Genomic DNA, 24,373 nt, shown 5'->3' on the forward strand with positions numbered 1-24,373 from the left:
GTCCAAGGAGGCACAAAGTTAAAAGTGAAGACATGTTGGCCTCTTTCGATGTATTCAGTGCTTTATTGCAAATGCAATTGCAGACCTGTCATTTTTAAATAAATAAATATCATTTTCAGCAGTCAAACGCATAGAGGACAAAGGCAGACATGGACAAGGGAAATAAAATGAATTTTACATAACATGCTGGAGATGTGCATGACGAATATTGAAGAAAAGAAGTACTGGCACACTCATGTATTGCTTCAGAGGAAAGCCTGCAGAGCAGAATGGAAAGCTACCCTCTTTGTTTTCTAATCTTCTCAGCAGCAGAGCTAAAATCCACAATCAAGTGTAAAAACAATTCACATGAAATTAATGAAGCATGAAACACAGACTCAGTTTCACATGGATTAGATGTATCTTAGATATCGTGTGTGTGTGTGTGTGTGTGTGTGTGTGTGTGTGTGTGTGTGCGTGTGTGTGTGTGTGTGTGCATGTGTGTGCGTGTGTGTGTGCAAGTGTGCGTGTGTGTGTGTGTGTGTGTGTGTGTGTGTTTACAGTTAGAGCCATTTAGTGTGTGCTCTCATTCTCAGCAAATTACACTGAGGATCATTAAAGAAAGAGCCTTTGTTCCAAAAACTGCAGAAACTACAAGATAACATTGAACTAATCATTGCATTTGCAGAGCTGGTAAAAAACATTTTACAAAAGTGCAAACAGAGAGCAAACGAACAACTCAGGTAAAGAGCGGTTTTGTTGAAATATGATCAACATATACAACTTTCCCTGGCCTTAACCAAGTAGTTTTAGGAGCCGTGACCTATCAAAACTTAACCATAGTGGTAACAGATCAGATAACAGTCATATGGTTTATTTATTAAGGCAATGGCAGTTTCTTGTTTAGTTTAGAAGAACAATTGTTGCTGCTGGCAGGCAGCTTTGGTCTAATTACATCACTGCTACAACACTGTTTGTCTCCCTGAGGGGTTATTAGACTAGCTGCACACACACACACACACACACACACACACACACACACACACACACACACACACACACACACACACACACATTTATTTGCTTGATTATGAAAGACTTGAAATGTGATTCATAGTGGGTTGATCAAACTAAATTAAAAGGGAGTTAAGAAAGGGATGCTGGGTATTTAGGCCGGACGGTAGAATGTGTCTGTGCAGATGTAAGAATTAGTAGGATACACCATTTTTTTACTCCGAGCTTCTTTTTTTTTTTTTATCCCGCAGACTTTCTGCTGACATGCAAAACATGTCTAAATGTTTGCAAACCTGTCGCTGACTTTCCGATGCTCTGCTGTTGTTTTTCTTTCCGTTGTGACCTCCGGTCAGAACAGAGGAACCTCAAGATGCCATCTGACCGATCCTCAACTGTGGTCACTGGCTGTCCTGGAACTGTATACTGTATGTGTGTTTCTGATAGGCACAAGAGAGAACTTAAGTAGCAAGTACATGTCTGTATTGACACTATGGATATGGATATGATGATCTTGACAAACAGCCAGCTCAAAGATGTGCTCTCCTCTGTTTGTTGCAGACGACAGCGCCATTTTCAGAGCGTGTGAAGTGTGATAGTTGTCATAGCTCTTTAAATGGTACTGCTGTATGCACTCAACTAACCAGCCACCTGAAAGCCAGCAGCGCTGCAACTGTGGAGGAAGTCTTCATGAAGGATGCTGCTCATTTCCCTTTCATCTTTTCAGTCAGAAATGAACTTTTACCAGCAGGGTCTGTAGGGACACCCTTACGTATGCAAAGAAGACAAACTTGACAACCTAAACATCTCTGGTTGCAGAGATGCAGAGACGTCTTTATCCCTCCTGTTGTGGATGAATAAATCATCGTAAAGTATGAATGTATGTTTGAAGGAAAGACATCGCAAGAAATGAGATTTAATAGCAGAATCAGGAGGACCTTCCTAAAAACCATGTATAGACTCATACAAAAATAATCCTTCTCAGTCATTTCTTATGACTACAGATCTTATAACTTTAATAATAATAACTATATTTGTTTATTTATAGCACCTCTAAAAAGCAATATATCTACAGAGACAGTGCCCTCTGCCTGTACTTTCTCTTTTCATTTAATTGTGCTGTGTTCGGGACGTTTCTGACCATCAGCCATTGGACAGTGGGTGTGTAGCTCCCAGCCAATGCGTGAAGTGTGTGTGAGGGCTGGACTCTAAGCACACATCCAAGAGGAAGTTTCAGAAATGGCAGACGCAGTGCCGAAGAAACCCAGCCCAACTGGTCAAATACTGACGCTTCGTCCTGTAGCCCTCAGTGTCACATACCGATGTGGGACGCACCGGGCAGAGCAGCCACTCAACCGCGGCACTGTAAAATAATGTAGTAAGAACAGCGACAATGGTATAGCCTGACAAGCCAGACCCACATCAAGGTGTTGGGTCTGGGAACTCACCACTGGCAGAGCTCAATCTGAGGGGCGGGATAAACGGTTGTCTTTCAAATTCCCTCTGCACGCAATAGGATAGCGCTACAACCAGGCAGAGCAACGCTAGCTGATAGATTCAACTTTTGACGTATCCGGTCGGCAAAACTTTTTTAAGAATGACTTCAGTGCCGTTCTTTGTTCTTTTCTCAAAGAAAAGCTTAACTCCAAGTCTTCCAGAGTCGCGGCCAAAGCCGATTTCGAAAGACTGCTGTTCGCCAGCAGCAGCCATCTTCTTTGTTTTCTAGTTTCTAATTCTGCCATCATTATCAACATCAACACCGACTCTATACACAATGTGATTGGCCCGGCTAGAGTTTGGTTTTTCCAGCTCGCAAGCCAATGAAGAGTTGCTAGACGACCCTGGCTTCAAATTACAGTTGCTGCGTCTAGATTTCTAAGCTAACAATGGTAGGGAGTAGCATTAAAAACTGAAACAAACAATACAGGACTTTCACCAAGGAGACTTGGGTTCGCGTCCCGTTCTTGTCAAGTGTTCGTGTCACTTAATTAAGCGTACATCTTTCAACCACACCCACAATCTTTTCCTAACCCTAAGTGGTTTTACCCTGCATGTTGAAAAATGACACCAAAGGGTCCTGACACAGAGAGTTAAAAAGTGATGCCAAATGAGTCCTGAGCAAGTGTGTCGAAAATTATGCCAAAGGGTCCTGACTACCCGTCAGTATTTGACGAGTTGGGAGTAAGAATGTGTTGAAATGAACGCAAATATAGCGGGAAAAATGCCAAGCAGACAAAGCTTGTTCCAAAAGGAGAGCCAATCTAGGGTTGGCTTTCTTCAACCCTTGTTTTGCCAGGAAGGAGGGGCCAACTTTTAATTTTGTTATTACAAATTGCAATGGAATTATCTTATTCTGTGGCTTTTCTTAAGTGGTGATAATACTTAAACCTGTGCCTGAGCTGCACAGATTATGTGTGTGTGGGAGTGATTTTACTGAGCTCTGGTCCCCTCGAACTGTGAGACAGTAAGTCATGTGTCAGTCAGGAGTTTCATTTTACACACTGGGCCTCTTTTTTTTGATTATGTTGAAAGAAAAGTGCTGAGCCCTTCATATATTGGTGTCAGATATTTTAAATAATTAGATCAAAAAAACAAACAGACATTGTCCCTGGCATGGATGACCAGGGCATTCAATGACACTACAATACAATACTCTTGTATTGTCATAGGACCTGTCAAGGCTGGGGTCACACACGATCCAGTCAACTTTCTCTGCAGAGTTCAGTGGAATGATGCTGATGCTGGGGATACAGCAAACATGATGAGTTTATAAACTACAGTTTGACAATGTAAAGCTTTGTTTAGTCAATGGGATTTCATCACAGAGGTATCAAAGAGCAAAGCTACATTTAGATTATTTTATGAGAGCTTAAACGCTGACATGTTTAAAGGTTTTAGTCCAAGTTAAAAAACAAACATCCAAAGTTTTTTTTGTGTATAATGTTTTATTCATCATTATGTAACGAAAGGCTGATTAAGTTACTGGCTGGTTTGTAGTTTTAGAAGAGTAATCCTTACATATGACAGAGCTGAAGCAATGTGTGTGTGTGTGTGTGTGTGTGTGTGTGTGTGTGTGTGTGTGTGTGTGTGTGTGTGTGTGTGTGTGTGTGTGTGTGTGTGTGTGTGTGTGTGTGTGTGTGTGTGTGTGTGTGTGTGTGTGTGTGTGTGTGTGTGTTTGTGAGTAAACTTTGGTATTAGCATTACTGCATGCTAATGTTTCTGCAGTAGTTTTCTCCTATTTACATGATGGATTTCCGGCGTGTGTTTGACATGTTTGCATGTTTGTGTGTGTGTGTGTGTGTGTGTTTGTGTGCGCGTGTGTTTGGCTGCTGTTTGGCATGCAGTGACCCTGGAGGAGCTTTCTTACAGCTAAACAACATTATTGTGGTGTGTGTGTTTTTCATTCTCACCGGCCACGCATGCTGGCTTTTATTGCTGTTGGACTTTCATTTGTGTTGATAGCTATGGTATAGGATCTGTATGGAGAATCCATTATTGTAAATTTGAAATAACGGTACACGTGAGAACTGTAAGATTCAGCTCACTCACTGACATAGGTAAATACTGAGAAAGACGTCTAGTTAAGATTGAAAAAAAGATTGTGGTTTGCGTTAAAACACCAGTCCCCTTAAATAGTCATCCTGGGACACAAACACCTGTTTCCTGCGTGAAAGTCTAATTATTAGGGTTAGGGCTGTTTTCCCCTTATCTTCTTCCAGGACATGAACTACGCTCCCCCGCTTGAAAGTCCTGTGTTCAGGTCTTCCGCGCCGCTTTGCGCTCTTATACATTCATAGTCATAACACATAACACAGTCATAAATACATGGAATACATACAAATTCCAGTGTATTAGTTTTTAGTAGCTATACATACGAATGGTTCATGCGAATAGCCTGAGACTGTACAGCAAAACTCACTTGGCAGGGGTCAGTATGTCTCCACTCACCGGAAATAGTTCCATAAATAAATAACAATTCCTCCAGATGTTCGTATGCCTGATGGTGCGGGGCTCTGACACTTTAGAGTTTTACAGATCCTGTAAGCTGCTCAAAGTGTGTACAAAGATTCTCAACTTTGTAATCGTGATCCGCTTTCTGTATTTTCTGTAATTGGCAGCTTGATTTCTCAGATTACTGAGATATTATTTTTGGAAACACAAAGAGGAGTTTCTCCTAGCAACGTTTTAAAAGGTCACCTGCGACGTGTTTGAAAGTTAGGAATAATCAAGGCATCTTGAACACAAACACACACACACACACACACACACTCACAAACTGACATAAAAACCCAACACACACACACACACACACACACACACACACACACACACACACACACACACACACACACACACACACACTCACAAACTGACATAAAAACCCAACACACACACACACACACACACACACACACACACACACACACACACACACACACACACACACACACACACACACACACACACACACACACACACACACATATTCTGTCTCTCTGAGGTTTTATTCCAGAAAAAAAGAGATGTGGATTGTGAGGGTATTTGTCTAAAATCTGCCAGTAAAGATTATGGTTTTAAAAAGTCATCATGGCTCTATGACAAAATAGGCCAGTGCCCTACAAATTGACTTATATGAACCATCTACCACGGCCTCGTGCCTTAGGGTACTTTCCTCTTTCCCACCAAAAGTGGCCACTAAATACCATGTTTACTAATGGCAGTCTGGCTGGTAGCTGTGAGCATAGTTGGAAACAGATGGACTTACTGTCCTCCTCAGGCCTCAACACCAACTGGTCAACATGTCAGTGATCAGATTAAATGCTCCCAGTAAGCTGCTGGTATCATTCAATACTGTATGTCGCAGAGTGACAGCACATGTTCATGTAGGTTAGACAGATGCTGGATGTGTCAATATTTCATGTAAGAGAATGGTCATTTGTACGTTAAAAATAATATTAAAAAATAACAGTTGTGAAGCTCCTTTTTGGGAAAACAACCAGGGGTCTCATTTATAAAACTGTACGTAGGATCCTTACTAAAAGTGTACGTACGGCCAAAAGCCAAAAATTGCGTACGCCAAAAACAGTTCAGATTTATAAAACCGTGCGTACGTACATCTGTAAGCAATGTTCCCTTTATAAATCACAGATTACCTACAAGTGTGCGCACGTGAATCAGCCTCTTATCCCACCCTGTACACGCCCATTTTTAACCATAAATAGTCAATGCAAAGCACCTCGTGAATGCTGATCAGTATGTTAATGACACTGGTAGTCACCGAATCATGCCGAATCATGACGACTGGTGGAGAAAAAGCAAAAAAACTCTCAGACGCTGGTGAATTGCTGCCAATTGAATTATAATTTTGGCCTGTTGTCGCACAGTGTAGGGAAACCTAATCTATAGACTACCTTTATTAATAATATCTTCCAAAACGGCAGGCATTACGGCACTCGGGGACAGCTTCGATATACCAGACCTATATGATAAGATTTAACACTGTATATTATATCCAAACAAGCCTTAGTGATAAAGGTGAAGATTATATATAATATTTTTTTTTTTTAAAAACACTTAGCTGGCCATTTCCCTCTGGAAACAGCCGGTTTTCCCCAGAGTGGCGAGTACCTGTATTTGGACCCGGGATGGACCGGCGCGTTGCCCTCTCTACTGGACCCAATTCAGTACATAGATCCAAGAGCGCAGCTTTATGGAATTTAAATGGTCATCGTCATGGTCCCTGAAGCCTTTTTCTCTCCTGATTCTTCCATTGGGGGTTAGTCCTCCTGCAGGGCCAGCAGTGCCATCATGCAGCATTACGCACGGGGGTCACCGCAGTATTAACATGTTTACAACAATTAGAGGGATTATAGACACCTTGCCAAAATCACAGCATCAACTAGTGGCATCCCCCACCCCGAGATACAATTTGAAGACGAAAGAAAGTGTAATAGGCAAACACACTTTTCTTCATGCAGGTTTTGTCACGAACAGTACTGAAGTGCGGACCGATAACGAGGACATTAAGGGTAACGATTGCGCGAGAGCCTAACGGCTGTATTTCCAGACTTTGACATTTGATGATATGTGCACAGTATTAAAGACAGATATTTAGTTATTTACACTGTGTTCTGCCGTTATCTAATGCTAGGGTATTTGATGCCATCCTGTATTCCATGCAGTCGGGCCGTCTCATCCTCCTGCGCTCCGTAGCGGACAATGTGACGGTGAGACATCGGCGATTAAATATTAACGAGTTTTGATTTAAGATTTGATTTGTATTTTACAAGGTGTTTATGGAACAAGTATCACTCAGTACAAGCGCAAATAACACTGCTGGATTTAATCTTCATGGTAACGTGGATGATATGGAGTGAAGAAATGTGCGTGAGGTATTAATACTTGAAAATATTAAGAGTAATCTTTATTCCTACATGTACTTTCTGCAGTCTGACTTCAGTTCACCACCTCACCATCTGCGTCGCCAATTCAGCATCACCTCCAACATAGACATTTCATAACAAAAGTATCAAAATGCAAAAAAAAACAAAACCTGATTAATAAAAACAACAGCCCGTCCTCACCCAGAAAACGACCGTTGGGGTAGATTATGCCTGCTCGACATGTCATTGTGCAGCTGCTTGCTAGTACCAGAATAACTGTAGAAACTGATAACATGTTATACTTCAGGGTAAAACACAGGGCTTTCGATACTTTCACCCATGAAACACTTGCCCTGGGACTGGGGCTACTTAAGGGTAGCAGTGTTTTAATTCAAACATCGACCTTTTTTCTAATCTTAAAGACGTTTTGGTGTCTAAACTTAACTGTCATCGCCGCATGATGATCACTTTTTGTTGGCGGCCTTGGAAACAACCAGCACCTCATGGTGACCAGTACCCGGCTCACAGTCATCTTTTCTCGGTTAAATGTTATTGTAAAGACCGCTGAACTTAACTGTCATGTGACCGGTCATCACTTGACCGGCATTCGTCATAATTTCGTAGGATATCATACGAATTGTTGTGCAAAGTTTACCTAACATATCATAAAAACCCGTTTATGAGAAAGCATTGTTTCATTTGTGTACTGCTAGTATATCTTGTTCAATGCCCCTAAGTGGTCAAAAGAGTTATTTTGCTCTCCATTTGAAATTGTCCCTTTATAAAAGATGACATTTGTTCAGTAAGCCTTAGTTGAGAGCGGATGAATAAGAGGCTACGGTCTTAACCACAGTGTGTGTTGGTGTGGAGTATAAATGTGTACTTCTGACTCTCTTTGAGTGCATTTGTGTGCATGTCCACTCATTAGGGCTGCTCAGCATTTCGGCAGAGGACACCACTGCCAACGGGCATCTGTCATTATTCAGGCAGTCTCTTTATGTGTCTGTTCTGAAGTTTGACAGAGGAACTGATTCTGTCTCCAGTCAAGCAGCAAAAACAACAGCAAACATTGGTTTTAAAACCCAGAGGACCATGGCAAACATGAGCTATTTACAATAACACAGCAAAACAAGTGTTTTAGAGCTCTTTTATAAAATACCCGGTTTTAAGATTTTACCGATAACTTGATGGTTGAGTTTGTCTCCAGTCACGCACGCAGGAAAAAAAGAAGAAAAAGGACAAACATTGGTTTTAAAGTCATCGGAAGATTACAGGCACAACAGTTTATAGTGAAATACTGACAAGCTCTTTCATAAAATACCTAGTACATTTTTAGGAAGCATTTATTGAAACATAAAAAAAATGTAAGTCTAAAAGGACAATATTAATCATGTGCTGATGACAAGTGACATTGGTTCTCTCATGGTGCGTCATCTGTGCTAAAGATATCGAAGAAATAAACACCCAAAATGTTTTAGTGAATGACTAATGCAATATGTTTCTCTGAGACCACTGAAGATTAGGACAATAAGATGCAGTCCCACAGTACACACTACAGTCATAACTGTTAAGTCAGCTCTTTGTTGCCTTATAGCAGTTTATCTGAGCTGATGTTAGACAGTAGGAAGTGTTAGTGTAATTTACAGATGATGTACTCAAATGAACTCATGGCACATTTTGAGCTTTTAATGAAAAATACATGGCTGTGTCCATAGTTGCTTAGAAAAACAAACTACTGAAATGGGTATCGTCGCTTCGTGGCCCCCGGCAAGTTTGAAGAAGGAAACATGGAGGAACACACATATTCAAAATCCAAATTTCAGGAACAGGAGTCTTCTTCTTCGGCCAGAAAAAGAAAAATGATACTGAAAAGAGCAAGAGACCGGCTTTTTGAAGCGTGAAGGCTACCGTAGCTGTAATACGTACTTTGATCTGCGTGGCGCGAGAGAGTTGATTGCGATATATGATCTCAACGCTAGATGGGAGAAATTCCTACACATTGGACATTTAAGAAAATTTGTTTGGTTTCGACGTTCCTGAACCAGATCTCATGAAACAGGTCTCGAATAAAGTACATTTTCTCCTGATGTGTCCGTCTGAAAAAATGCCATTTCAGTGTCAGAATGTTCTGGAGATATGTGGCTTGTGTAAAATGGGTCCAACATTCACTTTGGTGACTATGGGGCAAAATAATCAGTCATAATCTGTCTTTACGTTCACTTCTTCCATTGGAATCAATACACTCAGGATATTTAGTCTCCTAAAGAGGCGTGGCAGTGGCAAAACCCATGTGACAAAGATACAGGAAACAACTGAGTTGGGGCATCTTGGTTCTACAACATCTCTGCTTTAATGAAGTAAAAAAAATACCACAATACTCCTATATAAATAAAAGTGTGTATTTTAAATTTCCCTTCCCTTAAGTAAAATTACAAATGTATTACAGTAGACAGCTTCAACAGGGGGTCCGGGACCCCTAGGGCGACCTCAGAATCACTGCAGGGGGGGCTCCAAATTATTGTTAATATTTGAAAGTGTTTTCAGAACTGAAAATGTCTTAACATGAATCCAACGTATTATTAGCAAATATAAATCCCCACTGATGATAGGCTTACTGGCCCATGGGTAAGGTAGTCACTAAGGTAGCCATCCACAGATACAGTTCATCCTAAGGATTCACTGTGCCACATGTATGGTTAACATTAAAAGATGATTTAAAAAATCATATTATTTTAATAGCTTAGTATTCTATGCACTAAAAAGGTATACAGAGAGGCTTTAGGCCGCCCTAGACTTTATTGTAGGCCCAGTTTGATATGCAACTTCATTTTTTACAATATTAGTATTAGGGGTTCCCACCTCTTTCAGTTAAGGGGTCCTCTGCTTATAAAACTTTGAAGAACCCTGTATTACAGTATTAGCAAAGTAACAAGCAGCAATGCATGTACATATTGTAGGCTACAGCAGAAGGGACTACAGCAATGATGTGCACACACAGCCACTCCTGGCCCTGCTTGAACCTTGACCTGGTTCAAACCAGAGCAATGCTGATGCCGCCGGCCTGCTGGCTGCAGTCTGTGCAGTTCTCTGCAATCTTCTCGTGGGCGGTGTAGCTAATAAAGTGTCAATGTGAATGTTCTCCCACCAGAAAAAAGGCAGAAAAACCTCTTTTGGAAGATCTCATTTGACCAGACAACCAAACCGACTGGTTAGCCAACAAGAAATAATGAATATCAAAAGCAGCGACGTGAAAATAAAAAAGGTTTCATTCCTAAAAGCTACATTTCCATTTTGGGGAAACATGTTGTCATGTGTTATAAGTCTGCTGTTTGGTAAACACACAGAACTGTGGGAATGTTTTGGCCACAACTGTCCTGCAAGTCATAATGGTTGGTATTTTTGCTAATAATATCCGTCATTAGCTCTGACCTTAATACGTTATGGAACCACATTAAGCAATTTCATTATATAAAGTCAATACAGAAGTCTAAGTAATTCTACTTGTGGGTTTGGATGATTTATTAAGTACATTTCAGTTTAGTGTTCGTTTATTTATAGTCTGAGTTTGGACATTTGAGAATATTGTTTATTTTGGTTCAGTTCCAACTATTTGGTCAGGGAAAGAAATTACTCAAATATTTTGGATGCCAGAAAAAAAAGAAGAAAAAAAACAAACTTTAAAGACAAAAAATTAAAGACACTATATACAAACTACATACAGCATGTTACATTTGCAGTTTTCATACAAGTAGACAGTCTTTCTTACTTTTTGTAGATTTTGGTTACAATAATCACCTTGGTTAGATCAGTTCTAACTCAAATCTCAAATACATAATTCCAAACAACTGCTGTCGACACGCCTTTGTTTCAACCAAGGCAATAAACCATCAACCTTCTGGGACCTGTGCGGTAGCTGTAATACAAGGAATTAGTCGATGCTAGTATTCGAAAATCAGAGTCAAGTATGAATAAAAAGGGCTTTGTTTAGCAGAAGCCTGAATTCTCACACTGGTACACACACAGGTATGACACTTGCAGTCACGCACACGCACACGCAGACACACACACACACACACACACACACACACACACACACACACACACACACACACACACACACACATACAGTAGTGATATCTCCTCATTCCAGTCATGTAAGCAATTAGTTGAGGAATGGTGCATTGCAGGCGTCAGTCATCCAGAAATAATCAAACCTCTGATCCACTAAGAGCCAGCAGCACACTGATCTCATTCTCAAAACAAAACCCGGCCCACTTTACCTCAAGGCTTATTCTACTCCACATGTGTATTTTTGGTGCAGGATCCTCTTGAGGAAAACTCCTGCTCGTTAAGGATTCAGCTCAGATACTCCTGTTTTGATGAGTGTGTTGACCACATGCTGTATTGTACTATGCACACACACACACACACACACACACACACACACACACGCACGCACGTACTGTTGACACGCGCATGCATTTGTGCTTTGATGACTTCCCCACAGGCCCGCCTGCTACTTACTTCACCCTCATGCCTCGGTGCGTGTGTCCTGGCTATATCCTGTTTTAATGTTCTGAGACAAACAGAGCAGGGGGTTCAGTGTTTTCAGCCTCAGTGCTGCTCAGCTCAACGCTGCAGGTCAGCTCAGTACGCCTACAGCCATCTGAGAGCACACTCAACAAGAAATGGTCACTGTATAGCTTCCAGAAAACGGTTCTTTAGGCCAGTAGCACAGCAAGAAATCACAGTGAGTGGGCACAGAGCCCATCCAAGACCAGTCATACAAGGGTCTGAAACACATGTGTTAACGTAAATAGGCCATTACAAAAACACTTCACATTATGAGAGGTATGTTACAGGCACCATTTATATTTGTTATATACTGAATGTACAGACCAAAATTGTTTTGCCAGGATTCTGGGTGGTCATTGGGATCTTTTGTTAACTGCTGTGAATCCACTACCCTTCACTAAGGAGCGAGCTACAAACTTTCAGAGCCACTACAAGCCTACAGGGAGCGAGTATAGACCACTGGTGTAGAGAAAATAGAAAGTGGAAAGCTGGAGAGAAAAAAAAGTCAGCCAGAGACAAAGCGTTCCACTAGAGAACAGCATAGAGTGCCACCAGTCCTCATATGTATTTGCTTTGTGCCAATCATGTTGACTGTGTAGCGTCCCTGTTATCAGTAAAAGGTCCATTTCCCGTTAAGCTGTTTTTCTCACAGAGATAGCACCCCTTTCTGAACTCATAAACGGACAGAAAAGGGTGGAGGACCCAAGCCTGATTGAGCCCCACGGGCCCACAAGCTTAAAACCTCTAAAAAGAAAAGGAAGGTAAATACATAAGATAACAGGCTGAATTAAAGTGTCCATCTCAAAAGCTCTGCCCTCAGGTGCAGTGCCTTGGTTTGAACCCAGAGAGGCCTCGCCAGGGTTATGACGGACCCCCTCTGTCCCCCGTCCCTCTCTCTGAAACTAAGCTTGAAATTGCAGATGTTATCGCTGTGACAGAAAAGGGAAGGACGTTTTTGTTTGCAGAGAGTGGTTCAGCGGGGGAGGAGCTGGCTGTCTTAGATCGAGGGAAGTTGGTCGGGAAGATGGGGAAGACTGTGACGTTTTATATGCTGGTTGGCAGATTAGCTGAAGTAGTGGCTTGCTCAGTAGTCAGGCTCAGAGGAGTTGTCCTCTCAGTAGTGTATTAGAACTGCGCCAAATACTCACCTGGCTTTGTTTTGTGTGTTGTTGTTTTTTGCACACTGCAGGACAAAACATGTCACATTGATGAGGTACTTTTAAAGTACTAATCCAAGTGGAGTTGACCAACATTGAAATCATTTTAATGTTTTCTCTTTTTATTCTTATGATATTTTTTGGTCTCGGTGTACTGCAAAGGGGGGCAGCAGCACTAGGACATTTTGCATAAAATGATAGTTTTACACAATAAAGTGTATTCAGACATACAGTACCTTCCTGTAAAGTAAAGCCCACACATTTTTGCAGTGGGGAATTTAAAGCTGAACTAGAGGTTCATAAAGACTGTTTGATGGGAGTGCTGTCAATGTCATTGTCTAAATGCCGTCTAAATTAGCTATTGAGGTAACTAACTACCGAGTGAGACAGAGCAACATTTACATCCCGCAAGAGCCATGTTTCTGTGCACCTGTAATTTAAATCCAATATTCACTCTCCATTTAGCTCACATTTGGTTTCTACAAACTCCTGTGAAAAGAAAAATCTGGCTCATAGCTGTGAGATGTTTTACTTGCTACACTAGCATTGGGTTTACACGGTTCCGTTTTTGTGCTGCCTGCAGCTGTTTGTCACTAAAAGCAAACTATTGACATTACATGTAGGCATTTGTTCAATATTAACTGTGTAGGAAATATTGATTCATGCTTTAAAGAGGTATGTAGAAAGTCACACATTTCAGCTTTCTCACCACCTCCATTCCTCTGACCATATATGCAATGTTCATGGTGCTCCATCACTGTGGAAACAACAAGATCCGTGCAGTCGCATTCCTTTAGCATTTCATCTCTTTGGCCTTTTTTCTGTTTGCCTGGTGGAGATTGGGTGCAGATTGGCCCTGGCTAAAAATCTCTCAGCTCTCCCTAATGCTTTCTGATGCCTTATCGAGCATGAGAGGAAGAATACTAGCCTTCAAGATGTAATCCCATGAAAGGACATCTTTCGGATTCTTTCAGTAGACATGGTGTCAGCAATGTTGCTTTAGCTGACCGGCTGAAAGCTTGGACTTTGGACTCTGGAGGCCCGATCAACATATTTCATTTATTGTTGGATCTTCTGCCTGAGTTTTACTTTTACTTTATTTTACTCAGAAAAGGACGTGTGCAAATAGACGTCATGACTGTGAACATACAGTACAAGCTAAGAACTTTCTGTGTATTAACAGTTGCATGACTGTATATTTAACAGAAATTGTCCATAGAACGTGATCTGCAACTTTTTATCAAGCACGGAGGTTGGTTTTGGAGAGATTACAGAAGTCCACGTTGTCACTTAATTTGACGTTTGCCGTTTTTTATGACATTTTTGTTTTAGTCGCTTTTTTCGACATTTCTGAAGTTTTTTTTCAACGTTTTCTGAAGTTCACTAACTGAGCAGCTTTGTATGAGATAATTTTATATAGGCCTAACAGAACATGTTGTATTGTAATGCTGTATTTTAACTGTAGCTACAAACATAATTATTATTGTTGTTTTGTTTTTTAAAGATAATTTTTTGGGGCTTTTTCCTTTATTAGATAGTGACAGTGGATAGACAGGAAAGTGGGGAGAGAGAAAGAGGGGATTACACAAAGGACTCAGCATACATGGGACGCACGCTCTACTGGGTGAAGGAGCAAAGTCCGGGTATGAGCTGAGCTGCCAGTACCTTTTCTGTAATTTTACAGATTTATTTCTTAAGAGTGTAGCTATGTAGAAGATTGCAAACATGAAATATTCTTGTATTAAATTATTTCAGCTTTTCCTTTTCCTCTTTTTGCCCTCTCTCCTTTCCTCTTCCCAACCACACTGTAACAGAAACTCTAACTCAGTCTCACTGTAATTGAGGTGATAACACTCGCCTTTTTCAGTGAAGACTCATGATGCTTTTGCTTACAGTACCTGTGCACATGTTTTGTTTTTTTTATCTTGAGTTGCAAACAAACCTTCCTTTAAGGTTAGAGGAGTGCAAAAATTGAGTTTTTTTTCAGAAAGTCATTCTGATCGTGGCAACATGCATATTTTTTTTGTTGCTGAGCTACAAGCAAACTTTCCTCGTGGGAGTAAACCTTATAAACGTTTGCATAAAATAATCTTCTTCCTTTTATTCTCAATGCTGTGTAATCTCTTTTCTATTCAAATGCCGGTCTATTGTGTTCATCTCATATTTATCATCCTTCCTCTGCTCCACCTCGGCTGCTATTCTGACCTTTTCAATAGAGAAGTCCCTCCACTTTTCCGATGGACCCTATGGGACCTTATTTCGTAAAAAAAAAATATATATATATGTATATATATGGTAGTGAACAGCGAGAGACAAATAATTGTTTGATCCTGTTTGAATTGAGCCATGAATTACACAAATGATGTTTGTCAATTTAAAATAGTACCACTCAGTCTTGTGTGAAACCGCCCATTGAACTGCATCTCTCGTCTTGCGCAATATACGTCACCTTGCTTGCTGCTCAGCTTCATCGCTAGCTAGGTTAGCTATGTTCAACAATGCAATCTTTCCCTCAGCCGGGAAGCGAAAGAATTAGCAAGACCCGTCGCTCATGTAAGTAATGTTACATCCTGGTATGAAACGTTATGCGACTTTGGGGCGTGTAGTCTGTGTAATTACGTATTTTCAACGTCGTATACAGTACGTCTAACAGTTTTACTCCCTTGACTTGCAAAATGATCTTTTAAATTGACAAACGTCATGTGTTTAATTCATGACTAAGTCTCACGTTGCCAGAACTTCCTCCACAGTGCTGCGGAGGAGGGTCTGGCTAGTCCACGCAGCCTCCGGGTGGGAGAAAAACGTGCTCTGGCCGGTTGGAAATAGCCTCGGGAAGGAACTAGGGTTTTGGTGGAACATGTGTACGTTCAAAAGTTGTTTTAGTCGTGCGAGAGAAAACTCAGATTGGACAGATAGTCTAGCTAGCTGTCTGGATTTACCCTGCAGAGATCTGAGGAGCAGTTAACCATAGTTCTCAGAAATCCACTGGAGTTTAAAATGCCAACACAAAGAAAGCAGAAGGTAACGGACATCCGGCGGAATTTCCTGCGGCACCTGAACAATCCCGTAAATATTACGTTGTCGATAAAGACTATTCAGGACTCAATTCAAACGGGATCAAATAATTACTTTTCATAACACTTTACATACATATTATTTCTAAAATAAGGTCCCATGGTGGTCCACCAAAAAGGGGAGGGACTTTGCTTCTCTGTCCTCATGCCTTCCCCTCCTTCATCTCCATTCATCAGCATCACAGTGGCTTGTGAGCTCTCGTTTCTCAGTCAGGTATTTTTGCCTCGAGTGGCATGAGGCTGAAACAGGCCACTTGTTGTCTTGGTGTCCCGGGCAGAAACAGACAGCTGACACAGAGCAGAGGAAAAAAAGGAAAATACAAAAGAAGAGGAAAAGGCTTCCTGATTGGGATGATCAACTATTGCACTTCAGAGCGAAAGACACTGAGTGGGATCATCAGAAGAAGTGAAGAGGGAGAGAGAGATGCTGAGTGTGTGATGAGAGGTTGAGAGATGAGAGTGGTCATCAAGAGAGAGTGTGAGTGAGTGGGGGATGTTAGCCGCCTAGAGAAGTGGAATATTAGATCTCTTGTGCAGTCACATTTTTACCTCAAAAGAAACAATCAGGCAAATTCAGGAATGTGTGGTAGCAAAGCATTATTCGAGATTCTGCTAATTTGCAGGCTAGTTTAACCCTTGTGTTGTCTTCCTTTCAACCTTGAAAAAAACACTCTTTTTTGACGTTTTTGACGCCTTTCTTTCACAGTTTTTTTTTGCTTTTTCCAACGTTTTAAATTTTTAAATTTTTCTTCTACACTTTTTCAGCGCTTTTTCTACATCCCATATTTTCTGATATAAAACAAAAATTTTAAATGGGTCATTTCTGGCCCAGAAATCACTAAACCTGGCCATCAGAAGATGTGTTTTTTGGTAAATGTCATTTTCTTTCACAAAAGATGATAACACATTAATTCCAGCAGTTTAATGGTGTCATAAACCTCAAGCAGTCTGGCTTTCAGTAAAACAGGAGGCAGAAAAAGCACTGTGTTTTGCTCAAAAGATATCATCACATCACATATTCAAGATTCAAGAAATGTATTGCCATTTGCATAGCTACAGGACAGTATATGCTCTTAGTACCTGCTTTAAATGTGACTTTACAATGGGTGGATAAAGCCCGCTACCACTGCAGTGATCATTTTACATTATTTTAATATTTACACTACATGGCAAAAAGTTTGTGGATACCCAAACATTGAGTTTTGAACACGTCATCCTGGTAAAAGTGGGATATATTTTGCTGCAATAACAGCCTTCTCTTTTCTTGTTTGAGGCTTTCCACCAGATGTTGGAACTTGGCTGCAGGGATTTGTTCCCATTCAGACACAAGAGCATTCGTGAGATGAAGCTCTGATGTTCCGCAATAAGGTCTGGCTCGCAGTCGCTGTTCCAGTGTCAGATGGGGTTGAGCTCAGGACTCGGTGCAGGCCCGTCAAGTTCTTTCACAGAAAACTGAGGAAACCAGTTTTTTTATGGATATGGCTTTGTGCACAGGGAAAATAGTTCAAACCAGAAAAAAACTGCCCAGATCAAAAGTACACGTACGTATAGTGGCATTCAGATTGGACGTAAAGTCTAGCTAGCTGTCTCAATTTACCCTGCAGAGACCTGAGGAGCAGTTAACCATAGTCCTAAAACTGTCGTTTATAATTCCAACACAAAGAAAGCGGAAGGAAACGGACATTGGCACCGGATATAGACTATTCTTCACATGCAAAGCAGTCCCTCATTGATTTACATCATTGGCCAAGTGGTCAAATACAACCAGAGATATTAAAGTGTATATCTTGATATTATCGTTAGGTGTCTAAGGCTTCCAAAGTTTGGCTTGCATTTGAAACTTAGCTAAGCACTGCTCCATCTTCTAAACAGCTCAGTCCTTGGTGCGGCGTCAATCAGCGTTGACACTCCATTAGTAGACATTTAAGACACGGACAAAAACATGAGCACAACTTGATGGGGAAAACGGGATTTGACCGTTTAATGTCCCGACATATAGAAAACACATCCCTTCTCTTCCTACTCGCTCTTAGTCTGCTTCACTTCCACTCTGTAAGCTCTGTGACACAGGTAAGCCACACCCACAACAGTCTGGCGGCCAATAGGAAAACGCTTGTGTGTGTCAAAAGTGACAGGTGATAACAGTCTTTTCCAATGACTATAGGTGCCCTTTAAAAAAGTCCCCAAACAAGCTGCTGCTCCTGTAGTGAATATGAAAGGAATTTGTTCTAACAGAAACAGGGAATAGTTAGAAAAGAGCGTAGTGCTCAGAAAAGGGTGAATCAAGGTAAAACATTACGTTATGATAATACAGTAAAATCAGCCGAATTTGTGCTGTGGGCAAGGAATAGGTAACCGTAAACAATAACTGCTAAAATATAAGTAGGGTGTATATTTGTTTATGTCTCTGTGTAAAAGAATGGAGAAAAGAAAGCCATCCAGGTGGATATTCATGACCGTAATAACTCATCCTTAATGAGTCCCATTAATGTGTTGGAGAGAAGGAAGGAACTTTCCCTTTTACAACACTCTCAAATTGTATCGAAGAAGCAGAAACAAGAAGCGAAGAAGCTTTACAGGTGTGATATACAATGTCAGCACTCTGTCAACTAGATTCCAAGTTATAAAATACATATTTCAATGCCACCTGGACTCAAAACGTATTGATCTTCATTTAAGAAATCTTCTCTTTTTTTCCCCCACGCCTCCACAGTAACATCAGACATCAGGGTCAATATCTTGCTAAAGGGCACTTTAGAAAGATGGATGTTCGCCACATTGTTGCCCAAAATACGTAGAAATGTTTAGTCTGCTCGTAATCCGGGCCTTCTGTCTCTCTTTCCCCTGGCCTAATTAAACAAATCTCCATCCTGTCTCTGCCAGTTGGCCTGTTGGCTCAGCTGTGTACAAACAAAACCACAAATAAACACAGAAAGGATGCGGCCACGTGTCCCGCTACAAATTTTTTATTTTATTATAAAATAAATGCTCCAAATGAACACACACCGGTTTGCAGTTTTCTGTACGTTATTATCCATGTTTCGGTATGTTACATCAGTAATTGCTGCTTTGTTCTTTACTTGCTTTCATGTAAAGAGTTTATGCTTTTAATGAGGCTTTTAGAAGTTTTCTGTAGTTTTCCCTTATTTATAATTTGAATGCAAATTAGAACTTTGAACTTCAATCTGGTTTACTTTATCTTGCATGTCAGTTATATTGTAATTAATATCAAGGCATATATATGTAAAGACTTATTTTCTACTGCTATTGTGAATTTTGGCATGACCCTCAGCTCATAGTAACATACCAACTTCAAGTTCAGGGTTGGTTTATTTTAATATTATATGTCACTGCAAAGCAAAGATTTGAATAGCAAACTAATGATAACAATAAGGGGGGGAATTGATTATTTGTTGGTTCAAGCCACATCCACCTCTGCGGAAGCTGGGGATAAACGTACGCAGATGCAAATGGTGGCACATTATACATATATAAAAAACAGCCGTTTTAAAGGGCTACGACTTATAATCGAAAGCATTCTGTTATTGTTGAAAAGCTAATGCATGTAAACTGTCCAAATGTGAACTTTTAAGAACAGTGGAGTCTGGGAGTGGCAGAGAGTTGTCTGAACCCACAAAAGAGCATTTAACCTTTTCAGTTTATCTGAAAATCCTAAAAATCACACAGCGGCAATAAGCTGATGGCAGCAGCCCCCCTCCAACCCCATTCTAGAAACACCATTTGGTGTGCTGTCACATCCATTCACAGATGGCAGCCTCATTTATACCATCATTTGGAGTCATTTTAGTGTTGTGACGCATGAAGCACTTAACGATGAATGCAAAAAGCATCAAAGTGGTACAAAGACCATAACCGCTTACAGTACATGGTGCACTTGATTTGATGTTTAATTAGCTTGTACCTAATAGGCGTCATTTACATTTACAACACTATTGTAATTTCCTTTACATAAATAAAGATATTTGCACCATAGCTTGATTCAGAAAAGGCACAAATGAAGACGCTTGGCGCCCCCCAATGTTGAACCCAAAGTTACGCCCTTGCGAGACATACAAGACTGAAAACATATGTGTTACTGGGATTTAATAAATGTAAGATCAATAAAATATATATATATATATATATATATATATATATATTTACTTTCCCCAGCTCTCCTTTCAAACATGGCTCTACAACATCTTTGTTTCCACCGAAGAGCATGAGCAGCGATACCGTCCCACTCGCAGAACCACAGTGAGACCAGCTGAGGGTTTAACGCCGCAATGTGGCAGCAATTTTGGGTTCTGCTCTGGCGAGGATCTGTAGCTGTGTTTCCTTTCGAAAAGCCCTAAATGTTCGAGGCTGTCTGGAAGGTAAATTTCACGGCCAGTTTGGCAGCAGGAAGTGTCTTTGGTCAGGGTGTTTGTGTAAACATCTCGTAATGGTTTTAGCCCGCGGTGAGGCCTCTGTGGTGCACACACACAAAAACACGTACATTTGTACATATACACAGATATGTCTGCACAAAATGTGCATAATCATTCACCGTACATATCCACACATACACATGCATCCGTGAATACCTGCATGTGTACCACAGACATTCATTATTCTCATTCAATTGCAGTGAAGCCTATAGACTGTGTACAAATGAGGCCCATTACACCTTCTGAATGAGTTTCTGTTGACTTTAACAAATGTGCTTCTAGCTCTTAACAGAGCCGTGTTGGCTGTTATTGCGCACTAATGTCACATTGAAATGTGTTTGTGCAAGACTCTTTGCCTGAACTAATTACAGTTACAGTATAGTTGGGCATGTAATTAGTCTCTGTGTCATCTTCATCCTTTTTGCTTTCTGCTAAATGCTTCTTTTTTCAGATCAGAATTGCTTGCTTGAACACATTTATGTAACATACAGAATACAAATGACTTCTTTTTATCTTTGTGTTTTGCTAAATGTAGCTCTGGCCTAATTCATAGCAGAGAAAAATGTGTTTCAGTCAGTTGTGATTTTCCGTAATGGCAACCTTGACTTTTATTTAACTGTATTTTATCACTGTCCTGTGAAAGCCATGCGTCTCTAGCCATGTACTGTATTAATCTTTGTGGAAAATCTTTTTGGATATAATCCAAAGCAATGCATCCTATTTTAAATGGATTATTTGTCTGAAGAAGTAGATTTCTGTCAACCCATGAAAAGAAAACAACTTAATCCTTCGCCAACTTTTGGAGATACATAGTTTTTATTGGACAGTGACAATATGTATTTGTCAATTTGGAATTGCTTATCTCGTAAATTAGCGTAATGCACTGATTTATCTCCTGATATTACACTTATTTTGCTCCATATATTTCTCAATTTTCTAAGCTGCTTATCTTGTTCGTGATGGTGTAGTGGGGAGGGGGATTCCGAAAGTATTCAGACCCCTTCACTTCATTTTTCATTTTGTTATGTTGCAGCCTTATCAATCTATAATCAATACCCCATAATGACAAAGTGAAAACAGGATTTTAGAAATGTTTGCAAAAGTATTAAAAAGAAAGAAACTGAAATATCTACAGTAATAAGTATTCATACCCTTAACTCAGTACTTGTACTAAATGTAGCCAAAACAAAGGACATGCTCATTGGTTTTAGAAAAAAAATCCAGACACGAGAAATTACATCAATCAAAGGTCAAACTGTTCAATATGTGCAATCTTATAAATACCTGGGGACAATAATAGACTCAAAACTCACATTTCAAACTAACTGTGAAGCTGTGTGTAAAAAAGGGCATCAGCGCCTATTCTGTTTGAGGAAACTGAGTCGCTTCCACATTTACAAATCCATCATGACCCTCTTTTACCACGCCGTCGTAAAACCACCATGAATCAGTTTTATCATTTTGCACTAGCAGCCTGGTTTGGGAACCTCTCTTTGAAAAATAAAAACTCACTCAACCAAATAGTAAAGTGGTCTAGCAGGCTGATTGGTGAGCCACAGCTCAACGTGGAGACCTTGTACACAAAACAGTTACAGCTCATAACTGGTTCAATTTTAAACGACAGTTCCCATCCATTGCACACCAAGTTTCAGCTTCTCCCCTCTGGGCGTAGGTTTACGATCCCTAGGTGTAGAACAAAAAGACACAAAAACAGATTTGTCCCTGCAGCCAATACACTGAGGAATAAGTCATAGCTATACTTTGCTCGGGTGTTTATTTATTGTTGCTTTTATATATGTATTTATTTATTATATTTTAACCTTTATGTATGTTTTCACAAAGTAAACACATTTTTACCGATTCATTTTGTTTTACTTTCTTTTTATTATCAGTATTTAGTTCACATCAATATTTAAGTAAAATCTGGACCGGTGAGAACTTTTTAATTTTAAAAATTAATTTTCTTAATTTCCACTGTCTTAAGTTGAATGATGTGTGATATGTGCCTCTTTGTTTTTTTCCCATATGCATGTATGAGGACTCTACTGGAAACAAAATCTACCTCTGGGTACAAATAAATTATACTTAATATATTAATATATTATAATAATTGAACTTGGTTGAAGCACTTTTGGCAGCGGTTACAGCCTTGAGTCTTCTTGGCTATGACGTGACAAGCTTTACACACCTGGATTCTTTGCAGATCATCATCCTTTTGCCGATCTATACATTTCAAATGATTTTACTGTTAGACTCAAATATGTCTCGCTGTATCTTTAAATTACTAAACCGTACAACAACCATTAAATGAAAAGACTGGTTTGACACACAGCCCTTTTAGACTTTTCATCACATCGTAAAAAAATAAAATACAAAAATTTGATATATTACGATTCAAGACAGGATCAGTTCAGACAACATCTGTATTTCTACTCGGCTTGTATTTCGATTTTGAACACATTAAGTGAGCGTGGATCCAGCCATGGTGTGTGTGAACCATTAAAGCATCTCTGCCTCCTCTGCTCCAAATCTCTGCTTTACTGTCGCTCTTTCCTGTACCACTAATGTCTCGTAACAAAGTCAACCTGAGGTCAGCTTTGACAGCTTCTCCCGATCGCCGTCTTGTTACAAAGACTGGGTGATCACTTTTCCAGTAAGCAGAGCTCAGACTACGCTGAGAAATGACTCACTTTCCATCAGGAGACTGTTATGAGGCTTTAACTAAGTGTGTTATACATTTACAAAGCACTATCAAGTCTGAACTGTTTGGCAGTGAATATACTAGACGAGGGCACCAGGTCTGATACTGACTGTAATGTTGGAATATAAGCTTATTCTACTGTTAAAGTTCAGTCTGGGTAACAGGGGTAAATGTCAGCTCCAGCTCATGTGGTTTGGAAAACCTTGGCTTTTTAAGAATGAAGTGCTACTTTTGTACTTTGCAGTATCCCACAACACCCTTTCAGACTGCAACAGCAGCATCTTGTCACCTCTATTTAATTTGACGAAAGCCGGGTGGTGGCTTTAAAGCAGCAGAGGACATGATACCAAAGATGTTCAATTTATTTCTACTGCAGTTTGACCGTGTCAAACTTTTGGGGGCTTGTTACTATGTTTTTATTCTTTGGTGAGACCCTATACAGCTTCCGTGATGCCTGTGGCCTACGTAAAGGCTTTAAGATATTTGTTTGAAACACATGAGAGCTCTATCTTTTCATACAGTAACTGGTTCTTACTGTGCAAAATCAAATGTCTACAGTATTGATAACATCGGCCCCTATTTTAAACAATAAAGAAAGTAAGATCTTTTTCCAATACATAGTTTAGAACTATTCTTTCTGGCAGAATTTATCATTATGATCAACTTAATTATTTCCTGGATGTAGTAGCCACATATTGTATGTTGTTTATGGTCTCATTTGTGTTATTTGTTGATTGTTATGTACTTATATTGGAGGTGGTGGGCGTTTTCATCGCGGTTTGAGTGGAAGTGATAACATACTTGTTTGCTTCACCTGTTCACCTGGGTTTTTTGGGCTTTGACAAAGAGGGGGTGAGCCTGGGAGCACTTTCTGTTGACCGCCACACTAACGCACTTATTTCGGCTCACAAAGTAACTTTACATTTGGTAACTGCAGTGCTACTTGTATTTTACGTGTGGAGGACTTAATCATTACAATACAATCTCGAGCGTGTCACAGTGTGTTTATGCATCTGTCAGAGTTAAGTCCCTTGCTGCAGCACTTTGTTGGACTGCTTACAGC

The 24,373-nt window shown here is 40.2% G+C and overlaps 1 protein-coding gene across 1 annotated transcript in view; it reads left to right on the top strand.

Annotated features, from left to right (window-relative positions):
• Window positions 1-24,373, top strand: part of htr4 (5-hydroxytryptamine receptor 4) — a 186,810-nt gene that overhangs the window by 154,115 nt on the left and 8,322 nt on the right. The window lies entirely within an intron of this gene.

The sequence above is a fragment of the Sander vitreus genome, chromosome 10, assembly GCF_031162955.1.
Source record: "Sander vitreus isolate 19-12246 chromosome 10, sanVit1, whole genome shotgun sequence".
Classification (NCBI taxonomy): Eukaryota; Metazoa; Chordata; class Actinopteri; order Perciformes; family Percidae; genus Sander; species Sander vitreus.